This window comes from Mustela nigripes, chromosome 7 (genome assembly GCF_022355385.1).
Source record: "Mustela nigripes isolate SB6536 chromosome 7, MUSNIG.SB6536, whole genome shotgun sequence".
In the NCBI taxonomy this organism is placed as follows: domain Eukaryota; kingdom Metazoa; phylum Chordata; class Mammalia; order Carnivora; family Mustelidae; genus Mustela; species Mustela nigripes.
Genome location: NC_081563.1, coordinates 83,729,151 through 83,755,170, shown reverse-complemented (window position 1 = coordinate 83,755,170; position 26,020 = coordinate 83,729,151).

The following is a 26,020-nucleotide window of genomic DNA, read 5'->3' as shown; positions in this document are numbered from 1 at the left end:
TACAATCTGTCATTCACACAGGGAAAGTGACAACTTAAGTAATCAGCGGACCTGAGGGAAAGGTCCTAACTTCACCCATGTCCTCACTGATCTTTTCAAATAACAAGGATTCCACTCAGCTTTGGGGTATAAATAGTTTCAAAAGGTGGTCCCATGGTCTGTAAGGAACTGTGTTCCTCATCAACTCTCCAAATAAAGCTAGAACACAAAACAACTAACCCAATGCCTGTAGTCTTTACCACTTTGCTCTTCAAGAATTCAGGTAAGCATAGAGATAAGAGAGGAGGCCATCCATTCACACTAAAGAAACTGGAGGAGCTCATGAAGGCTGACTGTGGAGATTCAGCCATCTTTGCTCAACAGACAGCATAATTATCACTTGGATGCTATCCCATCCTGATGGTCAGGTGTGGGGGTGGGTTTTCACAACTTTAGTTGCACAATGCTCAGGAACAAAGACAACACATTATGGCTCTAAAACTCTTTCTATTGCTTATTTAGAGGCCTCATGTGTGACCAAAAAGAATTACCTGGCCACCATCTGAATTTCCCATTTCCTGTTTTCTTTATTATTTATCTTGCCTTTTAGTGCATTCTCCTTTGTTTCAACTCTGCTCCCTGGTACATAACCTCCACATGTCCCAACCATAGTCCATCCTTAATCCCATAAGTCCATGACCCATTTCCCCTACCCTCTGTTGCCAGATGTTTGCTCTCCCTTCTGGACAGAATTTCCATTTCAGTCTTCTGCACCACACTGACCCCAAGAACATGTGGCTACTCACGAAAGCATGTCTTTCCTGGTTTCAGAATTATCGGGTTGGGCAAGGAGCACTGTCAGCGCCTTTAAGGGACAAAGAAAGTTGCCCAAAGTAGGCTCAAACCTACTTTTCTGTTCTTACTATTATATTCTGGGTTATGGTTATTATCATTATTATTAATTATTTCTACGAAGCCATTTGTGTTTTACCTAGTACATGGTCCTAAGACCTGAACCCAATAAACCACATTATCAATGTTATGGCTGCATTAGTGTTATCTATTGGAAGATTATTGAGAACTCTTGGTGGCATAATTGAAAACTTATAAAACAAATATGTAAACATGAAATGAGAAATGTGCTACTTAGAAACCTTTCAAAGTTTTAGGGAGTAATGGAGCTAGGATGTCTCAAATCTAATTCTAATGCAGTAATTTTGAACGCAATAAACTATTATGTTTACATTTTGTTCTCAACAGATTTTAGGTTAAAAATACAGAGGATTATTGGATGTTATTCATATAAAAGTAATTTATGTTCCCAGCACTAAGCCAAGCAACATAGAGATGTTGCTATGCTTCCATATGTATATTTCTACACCACTGTCTATGCTTATAGAAATATACTCATGTTTTTAATTTTTGGTTTATTTTTTAAAGAGATCATGCTATATTTATTTTTTGATGTTTTGTTTTGAAATTTGTCAAAATTTCAAAACTCATCTTTTATCAAAAGATGAGTTGCAAAGATATCACAGAGAGTTTGTGTATAGTCTTTACCCACATCCCCTAATGCTAAACTTCTTAAATGATTGTGGCATATCTAGCTAAACTAAAAATTAAACATCAACTGAAGTATAGACATAATTTGATTTTCCAGCTTTTTTTTTTTTCCCACCATATCCTTTTTCTGTTCCTGAATCCATTCCAAGATGGCATGTGGCATTTGCTTTCTTTGGTCTCCTCCAATCTGGAAGAATTTCTCTATCATTCCTTGTCTTATACGACCTTGACACTTTTGAAGAATATATGTCAGTTATTTTGCAGAATGACTCTCAATTTAAGTGTGTTTGATGTTTTCTCATGTTTAGACCAGTTTATGAATTTGGGAGAACATCACCCTATGTTATGAAGGTGAAATGCTCTATTCAGTGTATCATATCAGGAATTATTTGGTATAAACATGATTTATTACTAGTGATGTTAACCTTGATAGCTTGGTTAAGGTCTGCCTTAATCTGCCAGATTTCTCCACTGAAGTTACTGGTTTTACCTTTTCCTACCCAATTCATTAAAAGTAAATTACTAAGTCCAACCTATACTCAAGAAAAGAAAGATTAAGTTCCTCCTCCTGCAGGGAGAAATTTCAAAGAATCTGTGGACATACGTTAATGACATCACAGTAATTAATAGATATTTGATGGTGATATTGTGAAGCTATAAAAATATACTGATTCTTCTTAAAATAGTGTTAAGATTATATTTGGAAACATAGAAGAAAGGATCCCGTGTTCTTACAGTAACTCTTCAGAATGTAAAATAACCCATCAAAAGAAAGACAAGATCAGTATCTCCAGGTCTACAATTCAGTAATATTTCCATGTGGCTGGGTCTTCCTCCTCCCAGCCCACCACCCCCCACCACCAGTGGAATGTAAATATTCCAGGAAGGTAAATTTATTCAGTCATAAATTAACTTCTAAGGCCTGTCTTTTAGGCCACATTCCAAGTTTTAGATCTCAAGTTTGAAAACGTGCTTAGTAAGCACTCTGCAGAAACATAAAAACATCCTCTCTCCAGCCCCACAGAATTATTTTAGTCCTTATGAGTTGTCTCACAGCTCTTGGATGCCCTATTCTTTACTTTCTCCCCAGTGTTCCCCCACCCCGCCCCCGAGTTTCTGACTGTGCTGTATCTATTAACATATCCACAAATTCATGATGTCTTCTTTCAGCTATGTCAAGTATACTGATGGGCTTTTCAAAAACATTCTTCATCTCTATTACTGTGTTTATGTTGAGCATTTTTTTATGCTCCAATAGTTTTTTTTTTTTTTATGCTCCAATAGTTTTGATCTCTTTGCCTCAATTACCTATATGATCTTATATAGTGTTTATCTTTTTCATTAGAGACTTTAACATATTATGTACAGTTATTTGAAATTTCCCTCGTGATAACATTAACATCTCTGTCATGTCTGAGTCTAATTATGACTGTGTTGTCTCTTCAGACTGGGGGGAGCGGTGTTTGGGTGACTTTGCCAGAGAGGGTTTCTCAGTGGCTTCTCCCCAAATGTTCTTAGGCCACCATTCTAATGCTCCCCAGAGAGTTTGTCTCGTCAGCATTCCCTGCTGCACTTTCCTGCTATTTCTGCCTTATGCCTGTTAGCACAGTGTTATGTTCTGTTCTTATCTTATCTTATCTTATCTTATCTTATGTTCTGGTCAAGCTTCAAGGTATGCTAGGAGAGAATGTAGCCTTCACGAGAGTTCCTGAACCTCTCCCAGCTGTAATGCCTGGGCAAGCATATACTCTGCTCTCCCCGACAAGTTACTCCCCACCACCATGTCCTTCTCCATGCCTCAGTACTGTCAGGTGAGAATTTTATTACTCTTCTCCCTTCTGTCAGGGCCCAGTGGGTTAGAAAGAAAGGAGGGAAGGAAGGAAGGAAGGAAGGAGGGAAGGAAGGAAGGAAGGAGATAATACACTACTCCTTATGTCTGTAGCCACAAACTAGTCCCTAGCTACAACCACTTGCTAAGATTTCATGAAGAAATCTGTACTGAATCTTCTTACTTAATGTGGTCAACAGTGTCTGCCCCAGATTATCAATTGCAGGAGTCTTATGTATGCCTGCAAGTACTGGTTTCTCCCCCAGGTTTCCTGTTATGTGTGTGTTCCACAGCCTCCTTTCTCTGACGAATTTAAGAACTTTTCATTTACATCTGTCCATATTTTTTTAATAATAAATGTGGGATATTTTCAGCTATCTTACATCATCAAGATGTAACTGGAAGTCCTATGTTTTACATATCACTTTTAGCTTCCCCCCCCATTTGAAATGTCATGGACATGTTTCTAGTGAAATATATAGAGATTTAACTTCATTTGCTTAAGTAGTTGCATAATATTTTGAGTATATATAATACCATAACTTATTTCACTAGTCTCCTCTTGATAGACATTTGGGTTTTTACCTATTTCTCTTGGTTTTTATCATTACTTTTATTGCTGCTAGTTGGTATAGTTATATGTTATATATATGTTTTAAGTATGTGTTTCTAATATATAATATAGTTTAATAAAATTGTATTACAAAGGCACTGGGGTGGCTCACTCAGTTAGGCATCCAACTCTTGATTTCAGTTCAGGTCATGATCTCAAGGTTGTGAGATCAAGCCCTGCATTGGGTTCTATGCTGAGTGCAGAGCCTGCTTGGGAGTCTCTCTCTTGCCTCTCTCTCTGCTTCCCCCTACTCACACACTCTTTCTCTAAAAAAAAAAAAAAAATATATATATATATATATATATATATATATATAATTCATATGTGTACACATTATACACACACATGGAATATATTTAATATTACATATACATTTCATATATATTGTTATGGGTTGAGTTCTATACTCCAAAAAGATAGATGTTGAAGTTCTAACTCCCCTTGATACCTATGAATACAATTTTATTTGATTAAGTTGTGTTCATTAGGGTGGGCTGTAATCCAGTATGACCAGAATCCGTACAAAGAGAAGAAAATTCCTGGCTATGACAGAGACACCCGGGGAGAATGCTATGTGACAACTAAGGAAGAGATTGCAGCTCACTCTCCTGTTACATATTTTGATTTTTGGTGGATCCTTGCTGTTCTTTATCACTGAAGAAAAGAGTAGTCTCCCCTTGGAAAAATGGAAGTAACTATTTTAACAGCATGGCTGTTAAAAGAAGGAAGTCCTTTTTCTCTAGTTCTGCAGAATTCTCTTCTTCAAGTCAGTTTTCTTAGTCTGCTAGGGAAAGTGGGTGTCAATGAATTTCTGGGTCTGAGTTACCAATAGAGCAAAAGAGCAGTGTTGTAAATAGGTGGTGTGGGCAATGATGATGACATTCATCAAAGACTCTGTTATTGCTCCCCATTTCTAAGCTACATGGGGGAGCCATATGACCACTCCTGGCCATTATGTTGTGGGCAGAAGTGACAGGGGTCACTTGCAGGTGGAAATATTTATAAACTGGCAAGAGACTCTCCAGATGCCTCTTCTGCCTTGGCAACTGAGGAGGTCCCATTTTCTAGATGATGAAGCTAGAAGATGGCAGAAACTTTCAACCCACATCTCTGAATGTGCACCTCTGCTGGTACCAGACAGGTGGTCTAGGTGAAAAAAGTCTTTGTTGTGATTAAGGAACTAGAGTCTGTGAGATAATTTTTTTAAAAATATTTTATTTATTTGTTTGTTTGTTTGTTTGTTTGACAGGGGGAGAGAAAACACAAGCAGACGGAGCATCAGGCAGAGGGAGACGGAGAAGCAAGTCCCCTCTGAGCAGGGAGCCCAAATTGGGCCTCTATCCCAGGACCCTGAGATCATGACCTGAGCTGAAGGCAGAGATCATGACCATAGATTCACTCAACATACTGAGCCACCCAGGCGCCCCTGTGAGATGATTTTTAACTTAAGTGTGACCTAGCTTATCCTGACACAGAAAAATACCAGGCATAGTTTTATTCAAAAAGGAAAGCATATACAATTATAAATTTACCTATGAAGGTGAAGACCAATAAAAGTTTACAAATAACTAGTTGAGTAAAACAGAAGTTTCCTTTTTTTTAATGTTAAAAAACATTTAACTTTTTTAAATGTTTCCTTTTTTAAAAATGTTTTAAATATTCAAAAGGCAAACTAAAAAAAAGTGTTGGAGAGCATTAAGCAATAAATTTTAATGCAATAGGAGAATCAGGGAAGGCTTCACAAAGGAGTTAGCATGTGAGTTAAATTTCAAAACTTAGTATGTCATTTTACACTTAAATGTGAGATGCTCAGAAGTGCCCCCCAATTATTCATTTAATGTCAGCACAAAAGTCAGTCCTTGAATATCCTTACAGACTGCCTCCGAAACAACCCTTTTTTTTTTTCTTTTTTTAATTATGGTAAGAATCTGTCCATTTAAGTGGTTTTGATTAAACAGACATCAGAACTGACCCTCTGTAATTCTTAAAGATGACAGGAAAGGGGAGGAAACAGCTATTTGAAGAAAGTCCTTAGTGAGTTTGAAAACTGACCTTAGATGGTTTTTTCTTAGGATTTCCTGTAGTCCAATATTCTGACAGTTCATTTCAACCCCATAGCTGAAGTATCAAAGAAAAAAATATGAATAAATATATTTAGACAGCATATAAATATGTAAGAGCCACTCATCAGGAAATGGGGATAGTCTTTACAAATCATTTCTGCTCATATTGTTTATTTATTATTTCCTTTTAGAAACTGTCTAAAAGGCTCAGTGCACTGGCTCGATATTCAGTTTCAGTAAATGGGCTCCTGAAACTGGAGGCAGTCCACAAAACTGCTCCAGTAATTTTCTTTCTCATATATAATTGTCATTTTTGTCACAATTGTCCTTTTAGGAGCGTTATTTATTTGCTCAACGGAAAAGACTATCCTATGAATGAAAGAAATTGGCAGAAGCTTTTGATATTAACTACCTGTTCCTGTAAAAATTTTCCCAGCTAACATTTCTGAAAATGTTTTATGTGTATTCTTGGTGATACATTGAAATATTTAAATGTGGATGGTTTTTTTTTTTTTTTTACATTTTTAGTTATACTACAAAATTTAACATCATATTTAAAAATATATATTTATATAATATTAAGGTATAAGAAAACTTGTAACTATGTTTAAAAAGATAATAATAACCTTACAGACTGAGTAGATTCAGACCTCACATTCTCAAGGCAGGCTTGGAAAATCTCTGGAGTCCCTATAGATTTTGTGGCTCAAATTGACTGTATGACAATCTGTATATGGAGCCCAGTGAAAAATCTGTTTACGTTGTACCATACACAAAGACACATCACTAAAAGAATGAGTAGGGTATAAAATCTAGTTCACTCTCTATTCAGTGAGGCTTGTGTCCTAGTTAGTTATAGTAGATGAGAGGAAGGCACTCTTTTCATGGAAAACCATAGATTCACTAGTTCTGAGTCCCCATGTCCAGGCCTTCCTGGGAGCAAAACTTTTCCTAAATTTTATACCAACTTGATATTGTCAGCAGTGACCTCCTCTGTATCTTTAGATCTGAAAGTTCCCATAATTGTTCACAAGCATGACACAATAGTAAACCCCTTCAAATCTTGGATTAGAAGGGAATTTTCCAGACCAGTCTAAGACCATCCAACAAACAAGACATAAAAACAAACAAATGAACAAAAAACCCCCACAAGCAAATAAATAAAAGCCCAGAGCACGCTTATTACAGTGAACAAACGTTTAAGTAACTCCTATTCATATGCTCAAAAACTAGAGAATTTTAAAATGTTTAAAGATTAAAAACATTTTAAAATTAAGTGGAAACTCTAGAGCCATAAAAATATATATAATGAATAACAACAGGATATTAATAAGTGAGTTTAATAGTAGAATGTATGCAGCTAAAGTGAGGATTAATGATCTAGAAAACAATTCAGTAAGAAATATTCAGAGTAATGCACATAGAAAAGAGAAAAGAAGAGAAAATACTGAAAAATGCATAAAATTATATATAGGTTATGTTAAAAAGTCTAATGTGCATTTTCAGAGTTGCAAAAGGAGAAAAGAGAATGAGCTAGAAGCAATGCCTGGAGATACTGACTAGTGAGAGATGTCAAGTTACATATCCCAAAAGTACATTTCACTAAAATTCTATACCCAGCAAAATGGTCTTTCAAAAATGAAAGAGATATTTTCGGACAAGAGAAAACATAATATAATATCAGCAAACCTACGGAAAAAGTAATGCTAAAGTGATTGTTGTCAAGCAGAAAAGTAATGAACCTAAGTGGAAACCAAAATGAAAAAAAGAACAAAGAACAAACAAAAGGGTAGACATTTTGGTCAATCTATAGGAATATTAACTGTAAAAAAACAATAAAAGCAATTAACAAAGTCTCATGGAGTTCAAATATACATAGATTTAAAATTCATGAAAATAGCACAAAGGGAGAAGGCCAATTGAATTTAAGGAGCTTAAGATCCTTGCTTTGTTTGGAAAATAATAGAAATACTAATTAAGGGGTGCCTGGGGGGCTCAGTGGGTTAAGCCTCTGCCTTTGGCTCAGGTCATGATCTCAGGGTCCTGGGATCAAGTCCCGCATCGGGCTATCTACTCAGCAGGGAACCTGCTTCCCTCTCTCACTCTGCCTGACTCTCCCTGCCTGCTCGTGATCTCTCTCTCTCTTTCTGTCAAATAAATAAATTTTTTAAAAGTTTAAAGAAAAAGTAATACTAATTAATATTGAACTATAGTAAACAAAGAAGGAGTCTTAATTTCTACATATGGATAGTCCCTAAAACAATAGTAAAATAATTTACAAAAAGGAGAAAAGTTACATAATAATGTATGTAATAAGTTACATAATAAAATATGTAATAAGTTACATATATAGTCACATATATAAAAAGAAAATTATTTTAAAGAGAAAAATGTAAAAATAATGAAAATAAAGCAAATAAAATGCAATTGTTGCATATTCTATTACTCAGCTGTAAATAATACTTATAAAATCATTAAATATAATTACCTTATATTAATCTAGTAACATATGGAATGAAATCTACATATTTCACATCAGGAAGTCATGGGATCATATCATATATAATGAATAACACTATAGAGAATAAAGGAAATACAGTATAGAGAATAAAGGAATAACAATAAAAATATAAGGTAAAAATATGGAGATGAAAATCCTAAGAGCTTAAAGTGTTGAAAATCATTGCCTCTGAGAATTGAGGTGAAGACAGGAAAGGCAAGGAGCTGGTCATTTTTCATTGTGAGATTTATAGTAATATTTTACTTTGGTCATATGAAAAAATTAAAATAAGAAGAAATATTTAAAAAGTCTTTATCCAAGGATACAAAAAAGAGCAGAGGTATTTAAGTGGTTCTGTCAATAAAATACACCAAAGGTGAATAAAATTTCCTATTAGATTATTCTAAGAAATGAAAGAGCTACTTCATTGGGAATTGTTGAGATTATTTCAGTAAGTGATAAAGAGAAAAACAAGTTTATGATTTGAACTTTACTTCTCTCATTTAAGATCAATGTACTTTTCTTCAAATTAGAAATGTCAAAATAATTGTCATTTTTATCCTATGAGAACAGAAGGAGACATATTAACTCTCTCCCAGAGTCATTGACAGAAAGAAGCCTTTCAGAGAAAAGTCCTTGAACCTTATAAAAGGCTAAATTACTAAACTTTCAAAGAGAAGAAGAAAGTGTACTGTAGAAACTTTAGAATGCTTAATACACTCCCCTCAAAATTTTAAATGGATAATTTGTGAACATTTGGAAAATATACTGATCACAAGTAAGCAACACAGGTTTGGTAGAGACAAGTCAGTTTTTCTTAATTAAATGACCAAAGAATGAATGTTCTCTCTATACAGCAGATCATGAATTATGCAATATATCTGACAAAAAATCTATCATTTATTTATACTCATGACTCAGGACAAAGTGGGCAAAACTAGTGGATGGGAGATTTGATTACATTGTTTCAACTAGAGCAACTCTTTATATAGTAATTTTGGTACTACTTCCCAATATTTATTTGAAGAAAGATTTCAATGACTCTGAAGAATTAAATAACACTTGTGTAGACAAGGGGATGAAAAAATGCGATTCATGAGCTAAATCTGGTTTGCCACCTGCTTTTATAAATAGAGTTTTATTGACACACAGCCACAGCTTCGGTCTATGACCATTTTTTTCCTACAACGGCAGAACTAAGTCATTCATCTAGCTTGGAACGTCGAAAATATTCACTTCTAGCTCTTTCTAGAAAAAATATGTTGGCACCTGAGTTATGTGATACTATTAGTGCAATTAATATTTTATTGAACAACCATATTCTTTATTATTTAACATTTGCATCTATGATTTGGATCAAGAGGGTGAAAGTTAGGAATATTTTTGAATGCAAATAACAGAAACTCAACTGACAATGGCTTAATTAATTATACAAGAAATTATCCTTTTCATGTAACATCAGATCAAGATGTGGTAATCCATGGTGAGAAGCTGCTTAAAGATGTCAGCCACAGCCACCCAGTTTACTTCCTTTCTTCTAGCTTTGACTTTTTTTTTTTTAACTTTCATCTTGTTCACAAGTTCACAAGAAGGAGTTACAAGAATCCCTTCCACATTTCAGATAGGACACAGGGCAATAGGATTTCTTCTGGTGAGATTTTGTCTTTTTACTCCAGAGACAAAGACACACACAAGGACTTTTATTATTCACATGTTATTTGCCATGGTGGATTATTTATTCATTTATCCAATGATTAATTATTGACTCTCCACCAAACCTAGTATGATGCAAGATACTAACAGGATAATAGTAAATAAACATAAATAAACTCTCCCATTAGTGAGATTTTCATCTACAGATGATTAAATAAATAATTATAATAAAGTGGAACAGATTTTATAATAATGATTCATAGGGTATAAGGAAACAATATATTAAGAGCCTAAAAATTCAAGACCTTGATTTCAAATTCCCACGGGAACTGAAGTCCAAAATAAGCTTTGAAGGACGCATCAGAATAAACATGTACTAGACAAAGCCCTGGGCTATACCCTTGAGGTAAGATGAATATAATATATCTGAAAAAAAAAATCAAAGGACTTTAGTATTACATGGAGGACATGGGTTGGAAGATCTGTGAAGTACAATGTCAGAGGTCATCAGAAGTTATCTGTGAATAGGACAAGCCCTGTTAAGAAGCCATCTCTTACCTAGATAATATGGGGAGGCACCTACAACAGAGGACATACTTGGTCAGATCACTTTATGATGTTCTCTCTGGCCATGGTGTGGAAAATGAATTGAAGGCTGACTACACTGGAAATGCAGACACTTGAAGCAGGTCCTAAAGATAACAGAGGAACATAAATTTGAGAGGTCCTGCTAGTGACTGAAGAGGACTTGGTGATTCTGGCAGGGTATGGGTATCTGCCCCAGACAACTGGCCATTCTCCGTTTGGTTCATAGAACAGACACATGCTGAGAAGAGACCATCATGAGTCTAGTCTGGGGCATCTCAGAATATATATAGTCTATATAGATCTATATAGTCAAGTTGTGGGCTCTGTAGACGTCTGACTACCAACTTCAAAAGCTATGAATGGTTCTAGAATGGAGGTAGCATTTGGGGAGTCACCAGATCTAGAATGAGGTGAAAACCACAGGAGTATATGAACTGTCTCAGTGGGATTTGTGGAATAAGGGCAGAACAGGGCCTGGGAAGCATGGCTGACAAATAGTAACTTCAAAGCAGAGACTCTAAAGAGTTCACCTGACTTTGGATGGAGTCAGTGCTTGTTAAATCTACATAAAGCTCTCTTATAGTGAGGCCAAGATGATTTGTACTGCTATTAAAGCTTGGGAACCAGTGACCTGAGAGCCGACTGAAAGAAAAAAAAAAAATCAGAAAGTGTTAAAAGGTAACAACTGGAGAAACTTAAAGAAAAACAATGCAGGATGAAATTTTTCCAAAATAAGAGAGTGGTCAATAGTAACAAAGGCTATTGAAAGTTGAGTAAGATAAAGATGGGAATGGTTATTGTATCAAACCAAGGCATTTCACTGGTACCCTTGAAAAACACAGTTTCATGGTGTCAGCAGCACAGGAGAGAGACTGCTCTGGATTAAGCGTGGGGACAGACCAGGAGGGCAGAGGTAGTTAGTGGAAGATGAGTACATAGACAGGTGAACACTTTCAGGAATATGTTTACTTGGTGGTAAATTAAGGATGCAGATATGGGGAGCTGGGGGGTGGGGTTTTTACAAAAGGGGAGACCCTTGAGTGTTAATGGGAAGGAAATTGACAAGAAGGGGGTCAAGTGATTTGGGGTTCAGCCTAGTGAAGGATCCTGTCCATGTGGAAAAATTGGTTTTAGCAGTTAAGAGCGACAGCCCATCCATTTTGACAAGAGAAGAGACAGATGGGTTAGATTCCCTCACATTTGAAAATGTGGGGGCAAGATTTTTTGCATCTCTCCTCGATCAGCTTAGTCTACAATTATTTTGGAGTTTCTCTTCTTTTTCATTTGGTTTAGTGGTTTTTTTTGGCATATATAGTATTTATGTTAAGTTTCAGTATCCAAGATTTGAATTGGACATTTTTTATATGAATTTTGTGTTTAAAAAAAAAAAAACTTTTTCAATGCTTTAGAATAAATTATGTGGTATGGAAATTATCTGTTTCTATTTTTTGTTTGTTTCCCTGTTTTTGTGAGTCAACTACAAGTCAGAATATTCTTAGCATTGCAATATGTGCTTTTTACCGATTCTCAAAATATTCTTGATAATCTATTTTGTTTTCAAAGAAAAGCCCTACCCATTGTCGATTTCCAGCAGAGAGCAGACACTCATATACGTTTTGAATGAGTAAAGGCGCAAATCACACTCATGACTTCCAAATCGTCCTCCATACAAATCTGATCTCTTGTATTTATAGCTCAGTGTCCACCTGGGGAGACCAGAAACCACATAACCAGTTAGCATAAGTGGAGTCTCTCCTATTTTCCAGGTACTGTGCTAAATCCTAGAACTTCAGGCAATTTAAAATTGTCTTCAACTCATCCCTCACCATCTATAACCTATAGTTCTAACTCCAGCTAATTCTTTTCACAGATGGGCCTGGATTCCTGCCCTTTCTCTCAATCCATTCCTGACACTGCCTTCTTCCTCACCTGGACACCTAGGGAGCCTCCTGTCTGAGCCCCCTGCTTCTAGGCTCTTCCCACTCCTCCCATCTATTCCATTCCTGTTAAAGTTAGCCTCCCAAAAAATCAGAATCACTCACATCACAGGTCTGATGTCAAAATGTGGATGATTTCTAATTAGTTATCAGATAAAAATCTGAACCCCTTAGCCAAACTGTCCGTTTTTTGGCCTACTTATCCATTCTCACCTCTTTACTCTCTTCTGCCACTCAGACCCTCCACCCTCCTCATGTCCTTGCTGTCTCTAGTCCACCTCTTACCAATGTCTGCCATTTTTAAAACCCAGACCCATATCACTCCTTTAGTGGAATTTCTTTCACATCCTCAGACAATATTGCTTCCTCTCTCTGCAATGTCACTCATCGGAGTACGTTCTGATTCGCCTTTATAATCACTCAAGTTTTGTTTTTGTTTTTGTTTTTGTTTTTTCCAAAACAGGAGACATACTCTTCCCCCAGCCCCCACTGTGTCCTCAGTATCTTGAAGTGTGACCTTCAATCTGGTATTGATTTGCTAGGGCTACCATGACAAAATGCCACAGCCTGGATGGCTTAAGCAATGGAAGTGTATTGTTGCAGAGTTTTGGAGGCTGGAAGTCTGAGGTCAAGGTGAAGGTTAGTTTCTTCTGAGTGCTGTGAGGGAAGGGTCTGTCTCAGGCTTTTCTCACTGGATTGCAGATGGCCATCTTCCTCCCGTGCCTTGCCAAATCATCTTCCCACTGCATGTGTCTGTTTGTGTCTAAAGTTCCTCTTTTTATAAGGGCACTAATCATATTGAATTAGGGGTTCACATATTCAGTATGACCTCATCTTAACTGATCACATTCAGGAGGACCCTATCCAAATAAGGTCACATTCAGAGGTACTAGGGGTTAGGACTTCAACACATGGATTTTGAGAGGTGTATATTAATCCATAACAAACATGCTAACTAAATGTGTATTGAATCATTAAATGAATGTATGATAAAGGAAAAAAAATCAATGAAGAGTTTTTACTCCATCTTTGAAAATATCTCTCTATTTCCTTTCTTTCTCCATCCCATCTGCTCTTTTCTTCCCTCTGGTTAAAAACTTTATCTCGGGGCGCCTGGGTGGCTCAGTGGGTTAAGCCACTGCCTTCGGCTCAGGTCATGATCTCAGGGTCCTGGGATCGAGTCCCGCATCGGGCTCTCGGCTCAGCAGGGAGCCTGCTTCCTCCTCTCTCTCTGCCTGCCTCTCTGCCTACTTGTGATCTCTCTCTGTCAAATAAATAAATAAAATCTTTAAAAAAACAAACTTTATCTCATTCTCTACTATATTGGTCTATTCTCCAATCTATTCTTCATATTACGGCTACATTATTCTTTTTGAAACACTTTCTACAGCAGTCCATTTATCTGCTTAAGGATCTACAATGTCTTACTTTCTCCTACTTTATCATATCTAAAACAACCCAATCTTTTTTCAAGATGTATTGTAACCTGAATCTATTTTCTTCATTATATCCTGAGCAATGTGTGGACTTGGCCTATATGAGTAGCTACATTAAGATGAAGGAGTCTTGAAAGACAGCAGGCTCTAAAAATTAACAATGTATTTTTAGATAGACAAAATCTAGGAGTAGGCCTGGTGAATTTCTGGGCACCAGCAGGCAGAAAATCATGTCAGAAACATTTGATAAGAAATAAGCAGGAAAATGCAAATCTTGCATCAGGAGGTCTAGAATGAGCAGCAGTAGGTCCCAGGGGTGACACCCAGCAATGGAAAGTCAAAGGACAGGTGATATTCTCAACTGCAGGTAAGCAGGACACACAGGAAAGTGCATCATCAGTGGACTGAAAAACATGAGTCACTAGGCTAAAGTTTAGGAGGAGGTCTAGGTTTCTGGATGAGCTGTTAGGCCCATGAGAACAAACAAAGCAGAGCCCAGGGCAGAAGGATTGAGCACCAAGGGACAGAGGTGAGAGCAAAGGGGACCTGGAAACCAAATCCATCAGCCCAGTCCCAAGTCAAGTTGGACACAATCAGAATCATGGAAGGGCTCAGGAATGATAATTAAAAACTAGGCTTGCATCATCAGTGTTCCTTCCCAACCAGAAAAGAAAACATGTACAAATAAAAATATTATGTTGCCACAAATTCTGAAGGAACCCACAGACGCCTTTGGGTTTTAAACATTTGTGACAGAGGGTGGCACATTTGGGAGGTGAGGGTGGATATTTCACGAAGCATCGGCTCATTATTCTCCATAAGCCATCCCTGCAGATGGAGAAGCAGCATGGCGGACGGGGGAAGCAGACCCAGACTCTGAGACTGTCTTCCCAGTTCCTTGTTGAGCTCCATAGGCCTTCGCGTCTCCTCCCCACAGAGGCCACCTACACCCTTACGTGCATCTTCTCGAGGGGTCTTCCGAACCAAATGAAATCACATATGTGAACATTGCAATGTTGACTGAAAGGTGCTTCTCAAAAGCATGTCACCGTGTCCCCATGGTGGATAACAGCACAGAAGTGGATAATGTCATCCAATGGGAACATACTAGGAGTAGGAGGGCTATGACTTTAAAGTCTTTGCTGCTTGAAGGAAAATTCGACCTCATTCCTCGTTAGCTTGATGTGGATTTGGCCCATGTCCAAGCAGCGCAGCAGCTTTAGATGGAGCCCGAGAGGAACAAAGGGCGACAGATAGGCAGGAAGGCGGTGGCAGCAGCAAGCCCTCTTCCTCCCCGCCCCCCTCTCCCTCGGGCGCAGCTCCTCCAGCGCGGGCACCTCTCCCCTGCCAGTTCCACAGTGACAATATGAGATATCGCATCTGAAGTAGCACAGCCAAATATTTGATTTGGACGATTACACTGAAGATGCCTCATCACAACTGTGGGTGCCCAGATTACCAACTCCTTGCTCTTGGCTTCCGTACACTTTGCAGTGAGTACAAACTGCACAGAAGAGCTCATTACAACACTGATGGAAGCGATCCCAAATGGCTGATGTGGAGTGTCTTGTTTGGGGAAGAGTTCACTGATGAGGAATAAGCTGAGGAGGCAAGATGCTGTTGTTTTTCCTGTCAAGGCAAATGGTACTAAGAACATGGCAAGCGTTTTTTAATTTTTTTTTTTTTCCTTTCTAACTTGGATTCAGAAATTCTTGGCGATGAGAAAGCAATTCCTTTTCAGGGGAGATCACAGAGGAATAGTCACAATGGCTCTTACCCTTCTCTCCTTGACATAGGATTGTCTTCCATTTTGGTTAGCCTGATGTGAGGAGAATCCTCATCTGAAAATTACAGATCCAGGAAGACTCTGGTGGTACTCGTTTTGAGAACCCACAAACCCCCCAAACCCCCAAAGCCCAGCCTCAGCTGTTTCTAACACCATCTTGTGTCCTTGTTTTGATTTGATTGAAACACAAATAAAACCATTGTGCCTAACTGAAACTAAATGATACCATATATATTTTTATTCTGCAAAGGATGTTTTTTAAGCTTTATGAAGAAAAACTTACAGTTGCTCAAGAAGAAAGGAGACCGGAATTTCAAATTCTCCCATATTTGGTTGTGAAATAAAAGATTCACTGTGTTTTACTTTAATGTGTAAGAAGTGAATTTCTCACTTCAAAAATATTCAATGTTTGTATCATTAGAGTCCCAAGTGGAAAGTCCAGAAGAGAAATATAAGACCAACAATGCCTTGGCTGTTGCATGCATACATAGACGCACCACACACCCACATTTTTTAATTATATAGGAACATAAATTGATGGACATGCCTCAATGTACAATGATGATGAGGTCCACATTCCATAGCTCCTGTTGTCTTTGCATGTATTCACATTGATAGCCACATGTGTACAAACACAAGTATATGCACATACCAAATTGGAGTCTTTAGAATGATCTAGAAAAGGTATCAAAATGGTCTAATTTGTGTGTCTTAGTATATTTCCCTACTTGATTTTCATAGCCTGTACTTAAAAAAAAAATCATATGAGAGGAATCTGGATAATATGCTTCTACTATTGGGTTACTTCATTTACCCTGGGCTAATAATCATGCAAAAGTCATGGGTTCAATTCCCAGGACGGCCCTTTATGTTTGTTCTGCTCCAAAGCACCAGGCTGCCCTCCCAGGCCCATATCAGTCACAAAGTAAATGCATTGCAAAGGGCTGGAGGTTCAGAATGAGAGCTCTGTAATTAGCCAACATGGATAAAGAGCTACTTTCAACTTTTCTAGCTGTGTGATTTCCAATACGTTACTCAATCATCGTAAACCTCCACTTGCCTATCTATAAAATTGGAATAGAACCTTTATGTCTCTCATCAAACTCTAGTGGAAATGAAATGAGAACATTTGTAGCAGGGCTTGGCAAAGTGCCTGAGCACACAACAGACAGGATAGTTGGAGTGAAGGCTGGAACAAGTTCGGAGGGGGTGGGAATATCCATAACACTGTTACAGGGGAACTAAGAAGTTAGGGTGAGTGGCTCATATAAATTCCATCCAGTGATCACAACTCAGTAGCATGTTGGAAACGCAGGATCCTGAATTTGAAGAATTTGGACCTAAAAATCTCAAAACTAATGGTATAGGGGCGCCTGGGTGACTCAGTGGGTTAAGCCTCTGCCTTCGGCTCAGGTCATGATCCCAGGGTCCTGGAATTGAGCCCCACATCAGGCTCTCTGCTCAGCAAGGAGCCTACTTCCCTCTCTCTCTCTCCCTGCCTCTCTGCCTATTTGTGATCCCTGTCTATCAAATAAATAAATAAATAATCTTAAAACAAACAAACAAAAACTAATCGTATAAAAACTTGCTTATTTCCCAGCTTTCTACTCCCCGATTATTATTTAAAAGGCTCATAAAATGGATTCCATGGCTTAGAGCTTAATTAAAGCTTTTGTGAAAATGTATATGTGTATGTATGTGTAGATATACATGTATGTGTATATATGTGTGTATGTGTATATATATGTATGTGTATAGGTATGTGTGCATCAACTTCAAAAATAGTCAACTGGTCCATGAGAAATATATGCACAGTAGAAAGTTAATTAACTGTATCCACGCATTTCTACTTTAACTCTACTTTCTACTGAGTCTATTCTACTAGTATTTGCTTCTGTAATTTCACTGAGGCCAACAGAAGAACTTTAAAGAAAATGAAGCCAGATTTAATTATGTTATCTAAAGTCCTAATTCATCATAACTACGTTAAAACCATAAATAAGGAACTATGTGATGAGTCCAAATGTTTTCCAGATACAGTATGCAATTTGTCTTTGTGATAATTTACCTAATATCATTAAAACAGAGTCTAGATTAATGTTCTGTTTGAGATGTACTGAGTCCCAGACTCCCTTATTTCTTTTTTGTGTTCACCAAGCCACAATTTCTGCTCACAGTATTGGTTTGTGTTGCTTCTTTAGATTAATTTCCCCATATGTTTCTAATTTATTCTCCAGAGAAATCAAGGTCACATATAAACAAAACCTCAACTTGTTAAAAAGTGGGGACAAAAATTAAACCAATCATTTGCCGTCATCTCTCACCTTTCTCTTTGTCTCTCCTGTCCACTTAAATGATTTCAATTTGCGGCTCTAACATGGTCCATTTTATAATTAGCTGTAACATAACCTAAATCTTAAAAAAATTAAAATTAAAATTAAAATAAATCATGTCAGAGAACCACTAGCTTTTCAGAGTCATTTGGAAGAAATTTTGACTTCTGGAGAAATTTTTTCTACTACTTCCCAGAATCTTCTCAGGGATCTTCTAGAAAATTGGTAAGTGTCTCCAAAAAGCTCAATCCAATTTAAATATGCCCATACTGCTCATTTACCCTACACTTAACTTCCATATGTAGCTTTAACATCATTGAAACAAATTCCCTTTCATATTCCTTCACCATAATTTATCTAAATTCCTGTTTATTCATTCTCTTTTTCCTTCTTATACCAAAATAAAACAAAAACTTTAAAAAAAATTAAAAGCCAGAATCTCTACTCACATACCTTTAATAAAACTGAATAATGACGTTTTCCTGTAATTATCTCCTCCCCTGATAGTGAAATATCAAATTGTTCAAATCAGGCCACAGACGACATTTACAAAAGGAGAGCACCAATGTTGAACTCAAAACATTATCCTTCATACTGCTCGTAAATATAACATAATTATCATTTAGCTGGGGGGTGTGGAAATGTGACAAATTTCCAAATATGGATTCATCTGCATCTTCAACAGTAGGAAAATAAATAAACAAAACTACTACGAGATGTGGTTTACTGAGATGCTGGTTATTCCTCTCGGGAATTTTCCTGACAGTTTAATGAGGCCTCCTGAAAATGGCATCTGGCCTAGAGACTTACACTGACCACTCAGGAAAGCGAGAACAATACTTCTTAGGATAGACAGGGCCAAATTTCTCCTTCGTTTCTTTCTTCCTCATCCCATGAATCTCCAGTAAAGCTTAGCTAGGAAGACCTGTAGGGCTCTGCCTTCACCCAGTAGCTGTGCTGTGAATGCAGTGAGACACCATCTAACAGAGCTCTCTCCCTATAGAAAGGTGGCAAAGGATGCTTGAAAATGTGAAGATGTCCTTGAATCCCAGAGGCCGAGGCAACACCCTGCCTCCTGTCTTCTTTGGTCAGAGGACTATGCTTTCAGTGATTAAAAACTGGTGGTCTTTCCTGAGGAAGACAGGGATATGCTGGAAGAATATTCTGATTAAAAAGCAATATAATGCTACTTCAGGGGCCAGAATAAAAAGGAATCCCTCACAAACTAACAACCTCTTCCCTGGGCCAAGGTTGTGAAACAGAGTGATTATTTGTAACAGCCACAGGTAGATCCTTTTCGGGTTTTGTATTTCGATTTTTAACCCCTAAATGTTGTTCATGGCAACAAGGAATAAACTGATAATGTTTAATGATGAATATTAATCCAAAGGAGAGCAGAAAGCTCCAGGCAAGATAATAAAGCTTCTCTTAAGGCTTAATGACTGTTGGAAGTGGATTCTAAGTAGGCAGAGAGAGAAGGTATTACAGAAGTCAAGAGCAACTGAGGAGATGTTTTCTGCATCGTCAGCGGCTGAAGTGGTTTCGTATGGTTTTCCCTGCTATACAGTACCCACCTTATTGTGATGCTTGATAAATATTAATGGAAGATGAAAAATGCATGAAAAGACAGACAGGAGCCTAGTGCCAGAGGAAAGGAGATTGGGAACTCAAGAATGCTTCCACTCCCATTTTAAGTTGGGTAAATATAAGGACCTGGAGGAGCATGAGGAAATCCTCAAAACTGAAAGGATACAAATGGGAGGAGGCAGGAAATCGAGAATGAGTTTTTAATTATTCTAAACCTGTTTCTTTCCACTTTACATTTTGAAGAGTTTCATAATAACTGACTCCTTCCAACAGTCCTGGGAACAGGAGGCGTCAGACCCACAGGTCCCAGGGCAGCAGAAGATCAACACTGTGGAGGAACGAGAAGTTCAGCGTTAGAAAAAAGTATAATGAAGAAAGAAGAAAAAGAGAAAAAGAAAATGCATTAGATAATCAAACATCATTAAGTAAGATCTGAGTAGCAAGCACCACAGAAGAAAAGAGAACATGGAACAAGGACAGACGTTTGCTTGGAATGTTTGCTTTGCTTTTTAAATTGGCCTTAAAGGCCATACGTAATGAGATTTGGGTTGGAAAGAAAACAACAACAACAATAACAACAACAAAAAACTGTTGGCTGCCATTTCAAGTAAGAGGTGATATTTCCAGCAACCAGATCACGGTGTTGAATGTTGTCGTTCTGACACTCAGGGCGTTCTGGAGCCTGTGTTGTGATGCTGTGGAAGGCAATAGGAGAGGAGGGCCTTGTGTGACGTACAGTGTGTAAGTGAGGGAACAATGGCTGACTAATACTGCAGACACCATGGCTGGCTCCTTCCTTGAGCAGTTCTCTTGTCCTGTGTATGTTCGTTTGTCTCGGTAAGATTTGTTGATCTCGGAAGAGTCATCAGACATTCAAATACAGGGTAAGAAGGGATGGGGAAGAGAGAACAAGGAGATGGCTTTTAATGACGACAAAAGTACATCAGTGAAGTCCTTCTTTTGGACTTCATCGGGATGGTGATGATGATGATGATGGTGATAATAAGAATAATTGTATTATACATTGTCTGATCTTGTAATGTTCATTGGGATGTTGATGATGATGGTGATAATAAGAATAATGTTATTATATATCGTCTGATCTTGTAATGTTATCACCAGACCCGGCATGCCCAGCCACAGCTACCAATTCCATCCTCTACTTGTATCGTGATGTGTTTAACAAAACCCAGTTTGGCCTTTTAATTTAATGAATCAATTAATTAAATGATGATGGTGATGATTTCTTTTGTCAGTCATGCCTATGATGATCACTTTACTGCCTAAACATAAAATTGATAGCTCAAAGAGTGCAGAGTTATTACCGATGTAAGCAATGGGAAATGGTCAACAATCAAGTTTCTTTAATGTCAGAAATAGGCAGTTTTATAAAAAAAGAAACAACATATTTCCTGAAAATCACAGTTCCCCAGGGATCCCCAGACATTCCCCACAGGCACATATGAGTATGGACAATACCTCTGCTGTAGGCAGAAGAAACTCCCTTTGGTGAGCTTTGTAAATCTTTATATTATCCTGACTTTTCTCCACCACTTGGGTATACTTTCTGTATTAACTATGTCTTGTCTCCAAGTACAAAGTCTGCTCAAAACAACAGCAAACACACTCTTGAGTATTTCATCTGAGATTGGGTAAAGAGAAGGTCAGATTCCCAGAAATACCAGTTCTACCTTTTAGAATATCTGAGGTTTATTTCTTAAAGCAGTACACATACTTTGATTTAGTAGTTATGAATTTTAAAGGTTAACTCTTTGCCACGTGACTGTATGTCTAAGCACATGAAATAAAATATGGCATATCATTTTAAATATATAGGTGACATTACCAGAAAGAAAGGAAGAATCCAATGAATCTAAAAATAGAGAAACTGGCAATCTGAATGATAAGCAATTACTGATGACTTAACAATTATAATGGCATTTTCTTGTCTATGTAACCACGCAGTGTGTATGTCAATGGCCATGAAGTGAAGAAGACCAGGTGAGGAATTTAGCATAAAGATAGAGTAAAAAGGCAAATCTCTCATCCAATATGGTAAGGATACATACAGTTTGTCATGGTCTAGACTTGGCCTGGAAATAAAAAAAATTATTCTGGGAATGTACAACCCTACTACTACTTCCACTTGAGTTTGGGTTTTGTATTTATGTGATTTACAAGGTCCGGGAAACCTTAAATTGAGAAATTAGCATGTAAATCCACCCCAGATTGTAACAGATCCAAGAAATACAGATGCCCCACCCCTCAAGAAGTACAGATAATAGGGGAGCCTGGGTGGCTCAGTCATTAAGTGTCTGCCTTCAGCTCACGTCATGATCCCAGGGTCCTGGGATCAAGCCCCGCATTGGGCTCCCCTCAGCGGGAAGCCTGCTTCTCCCTCTCCCACTACCCCTGCTTGTGTTCCCTCTCTCACTGTGTCTCTCTCTGTCAATTAATAAATAAAATATTAAAAAAAAAGAAGTTCAGATAATAGAATGATCAACCATAAATTCTAAACAATTATGTTTAAAATAAGGAAAAGAAAGTTAAGATAGGGTCAAAACCTGAGAAAGACTGTGTTAAAAATTAAACATATTTGAAAAGAAATGAAAGAAAAGTCTATTAATAAAAAATCTCATTAAGTTTAAATCTCTACTGGGTGAGTTAAGGAGGACATCAGACAGAGGACAAGAAAATTGGTATCCCAACAGATAGATTTTGTAGAAATCAAAAGAACAAGTTAGGGTATTTGCCCTACCAGGTAACAAGATCTATTCCTATGAAGAAATAATAACTAGAACAGTATAATGTGGGTGCAAGGATAAACAGATAATATGGGAAAAATAATAAGACATAAAATGCTTATGATCTTCGCCCATTCTATGGGCAGGAGCATTCTGGAAAAGGACTTTAGCACCAAGGAAAGTATATTCTCCAACACCCATTCCAGATATTGCCAGTGAGGAATTCTGAGAAATAAGACCAGAGCGTGGACTTTGAGCTCTAGTCCCTAAATGATGTGAAGCTGGCTGGCTCCCTAAGGGAGATGGTAAGTGTTTTATTGAGTTCTTGGTCCTTCTGGTATTGGGTGGGGATGTATGATTAGTTGTGATCCTTGAGTTGTGAGTGGGAGTGGGAGTGCAATGCCTTTGGGACCAGAGTGTTAACACGCAGACAGAACTTCCACTTCCTGGAGCAAGGGGGAGAGTGATCTTTGCATTATCCCCATCATTGTGCCTCCTCCCCCCCTTAAACAAGGGGAGAGCCTGCTGCTTTGGATGCATTGGGCACCAACACACAATGTAGGCAAAGTCCTGTCTCTGATCTCTCATCACTGGTGAGGGCTGAATCCCTTCTCAGATGGAGGCAGGGCTACTGTGCATAGCACCCAAACCAAAAGGCCCTCTCTGGAGGACAGATGTTAAACCGGGGCAGCACTACATTCCAGAGATGTCAGACTCTCCAAACCCCCCTCTGATTCTCTGATGCTTTGGAGAAAATGGCCCAATTCAGGGAGAAACTCAACAATACAATAATTCCAAGTAGCCCTCCTCTTCTCCCTTTCCTCTCCCCTTTCCTCCTTTCCTTTGGAGGGAACTTCATACTCCCTCCAGGATATCACTTTTTATCATTAGTCCCTCAGAGTACGGGAGACCTGTTGTATTTTACACTCTGAAGACAGGAAGCAACAAAAAACACATTGCCGAGTGTTGAATTGTGTTTACCTACAGGAGACAGGTTGGGGTCCTAACCCCCTGCACCTCAGAATGTAGACTTAGTTGTAGATAGAGTATTTATAAAGGTAGTAACATTAAAATGAGGTCACTAGGATTGGCCATAATCCAAAATGACTCATATTCTTATAAAAAGGGGAATTTTTGTCAGAGATAGACATGCATGAAGAGAAGGTGATGTGAGGAAACACAGAGAAAACAGTATTCTACAAGAGCACTTGAGCAAATACTTACCTTACAGACTCACTAGGAACTAATTCCTTGACATCTTGATGTTGAACTTCTAGCCTGCAGAAGTGTAAGACAAGAAATTTCTGTGGGTTAAGCTGCTGTGATATGGTACTTTGTTATGGAGCCCTACCACACTGATATCCACATATTTAGAATTCTTATATTATTATTAAAACTAGTAATTAAAGAAATGTCATCAACCCAAATTTCATACATATTATGCTCTTAAAGAACCAAGATTTGATGATGATTTCCATGGTTACTCCCAAAATTTGGATCATGGATTTTCTTTCAGGATCTCTGTTCTGACCCATGATCAGTGTTTGGATACATTCTGTTATTTGTGGTAGGACCCCTGTTACCCTCTGGACTCCGATGGTGACCATCACCCTCTACCAATTTAAGTCACTTCTCTTATTTTAGATGGAAATTACATCTAAATAAATTTTGCTTTTGACATTAAAAATGGCAGCTCTCAGTAGCCCACCTCAGGCACCCACAGATTCTGTGGGGGAATCTGAGAGAAAACAGAAGAATCAGATATCTATAATGCCTGAGCCTAAAAAAGTAGGAAAGCCCAGTCTGTAGAATGGGAAGTTAGGGAGAGACTGGACAAAATTCCTCGATGACTGAGGGACAAGTCATTGACCATATCAAATGAGGATAAAGTGAACAGTTCCTGAGCAGAGAAGCAACCTGGAAATAAGATTTCCTCAAGACAGGAGGTGTTTCTCAGTCCCAGCTCTGGCACTTCTTATTTAAAATCACAGAACTGAAGAACTTTCTGTCTCTCAAGCCATAAGAGACTCTTAATCTCAGGAAACAAACTGAGGGTTGCTGGAGGGCAGGAGGGTGGGAGGGATCAGGTGGTTGGGTAATGAGCATTGGGGAGGGTACGTGCTATGATGAGAGCTGTGAATTGTGTAAGACTGATGAATCACAGACCTGTACCCCTGAAACAAATAATACATCATATGTTATTTAAAAAACAAACAAACAAAAAAAAAAAAAACAAACCTCTGTCCTCTGTCTCTTTCCATATAAAATAATGGCAGTCAAGGACATTCAAGTAAGATTACCATAAAATTCTACAATTAAATTACAAAAATGTGGGGCACCTGGGTGGCTCAGTGGGTTAAGCCTCTGCCTTTGGCTCAGGTCATGATCCCAGGGTCCTGGGATCGAGCCCCACATCAGGCTCTCTGCTCAGCGGGAAGCCTACTTCCCTTCCTCTCTCTCTCTACCTGCCTCTCTGCCTGCTTATGATCTCTGTCTGTCAAATAAATAAATAAAATATTTTTTAAAAAATTACAAAAATGTAAAGGGCACCTAAGAATCAACAACATGGCAGCATCTGAGTGGCTCAGTTGGTTAGGACATTGCCTTTGGCTCAGGTCGTGATCCCTGGAGTCCCAAGATCGAGTCCCACATCAAGCTCCCAGCTCCATGTGGAGTCTGCTTCTCCCTCTGACCTCTTCTCCTCTCTGACCCCTCTCATGCTCTCTCTCACTCTCTCTTCTCTTAAATAAATAACCTTAAAAAAAAAAAAAAAGAATCAACAACATATCATGGCAACGAATAAAGTTTAATCGTCTAGTTGTTCTGAAACTTTCAAACATGAACTTTTAAGGTAAGTGAAGGCTCACTAACCCAGATGATGTTCAGAAAACCGCAGGTCATGTCATTTTTATAAGCTACACTACAGCAAAATAAAAATCATATAAGTGATCACATATTGACATAGGTTTTGGCACCACCCTGACTTTCTTGAACTCCCCACAACACACATCATCACACACACATGCACTCACACACATACACACCCATACACTGAGTACATCTCCAGCCCAATTTTTCAAAGGTGAAATGAGAATGGGTGCTGCTTCCCTCCTGTTATCACTGTAGAAACCCAGACACAGAGACACAGAGGATTTGCTTAAATTTATTTGGTCCACAGATACAGTGACAAGAAATAAATCAAAATTCTTGGCTCCCATTCCAGTGCTTTTTAGTAGACATCATAATATCTCTAGCCGTCCTTCTTGGCTGAAACACATCAAGTGCATATAAGGATGAGGTCACCTTTGATTGCACAGAAGAATGTTACCATCGTTCTTAAGGGAAAAAAAATAATAAGAAGGGAGAAAGAAAGAAGGCCCAAGAAGATGTCATTGGTTGATGCTGTCACA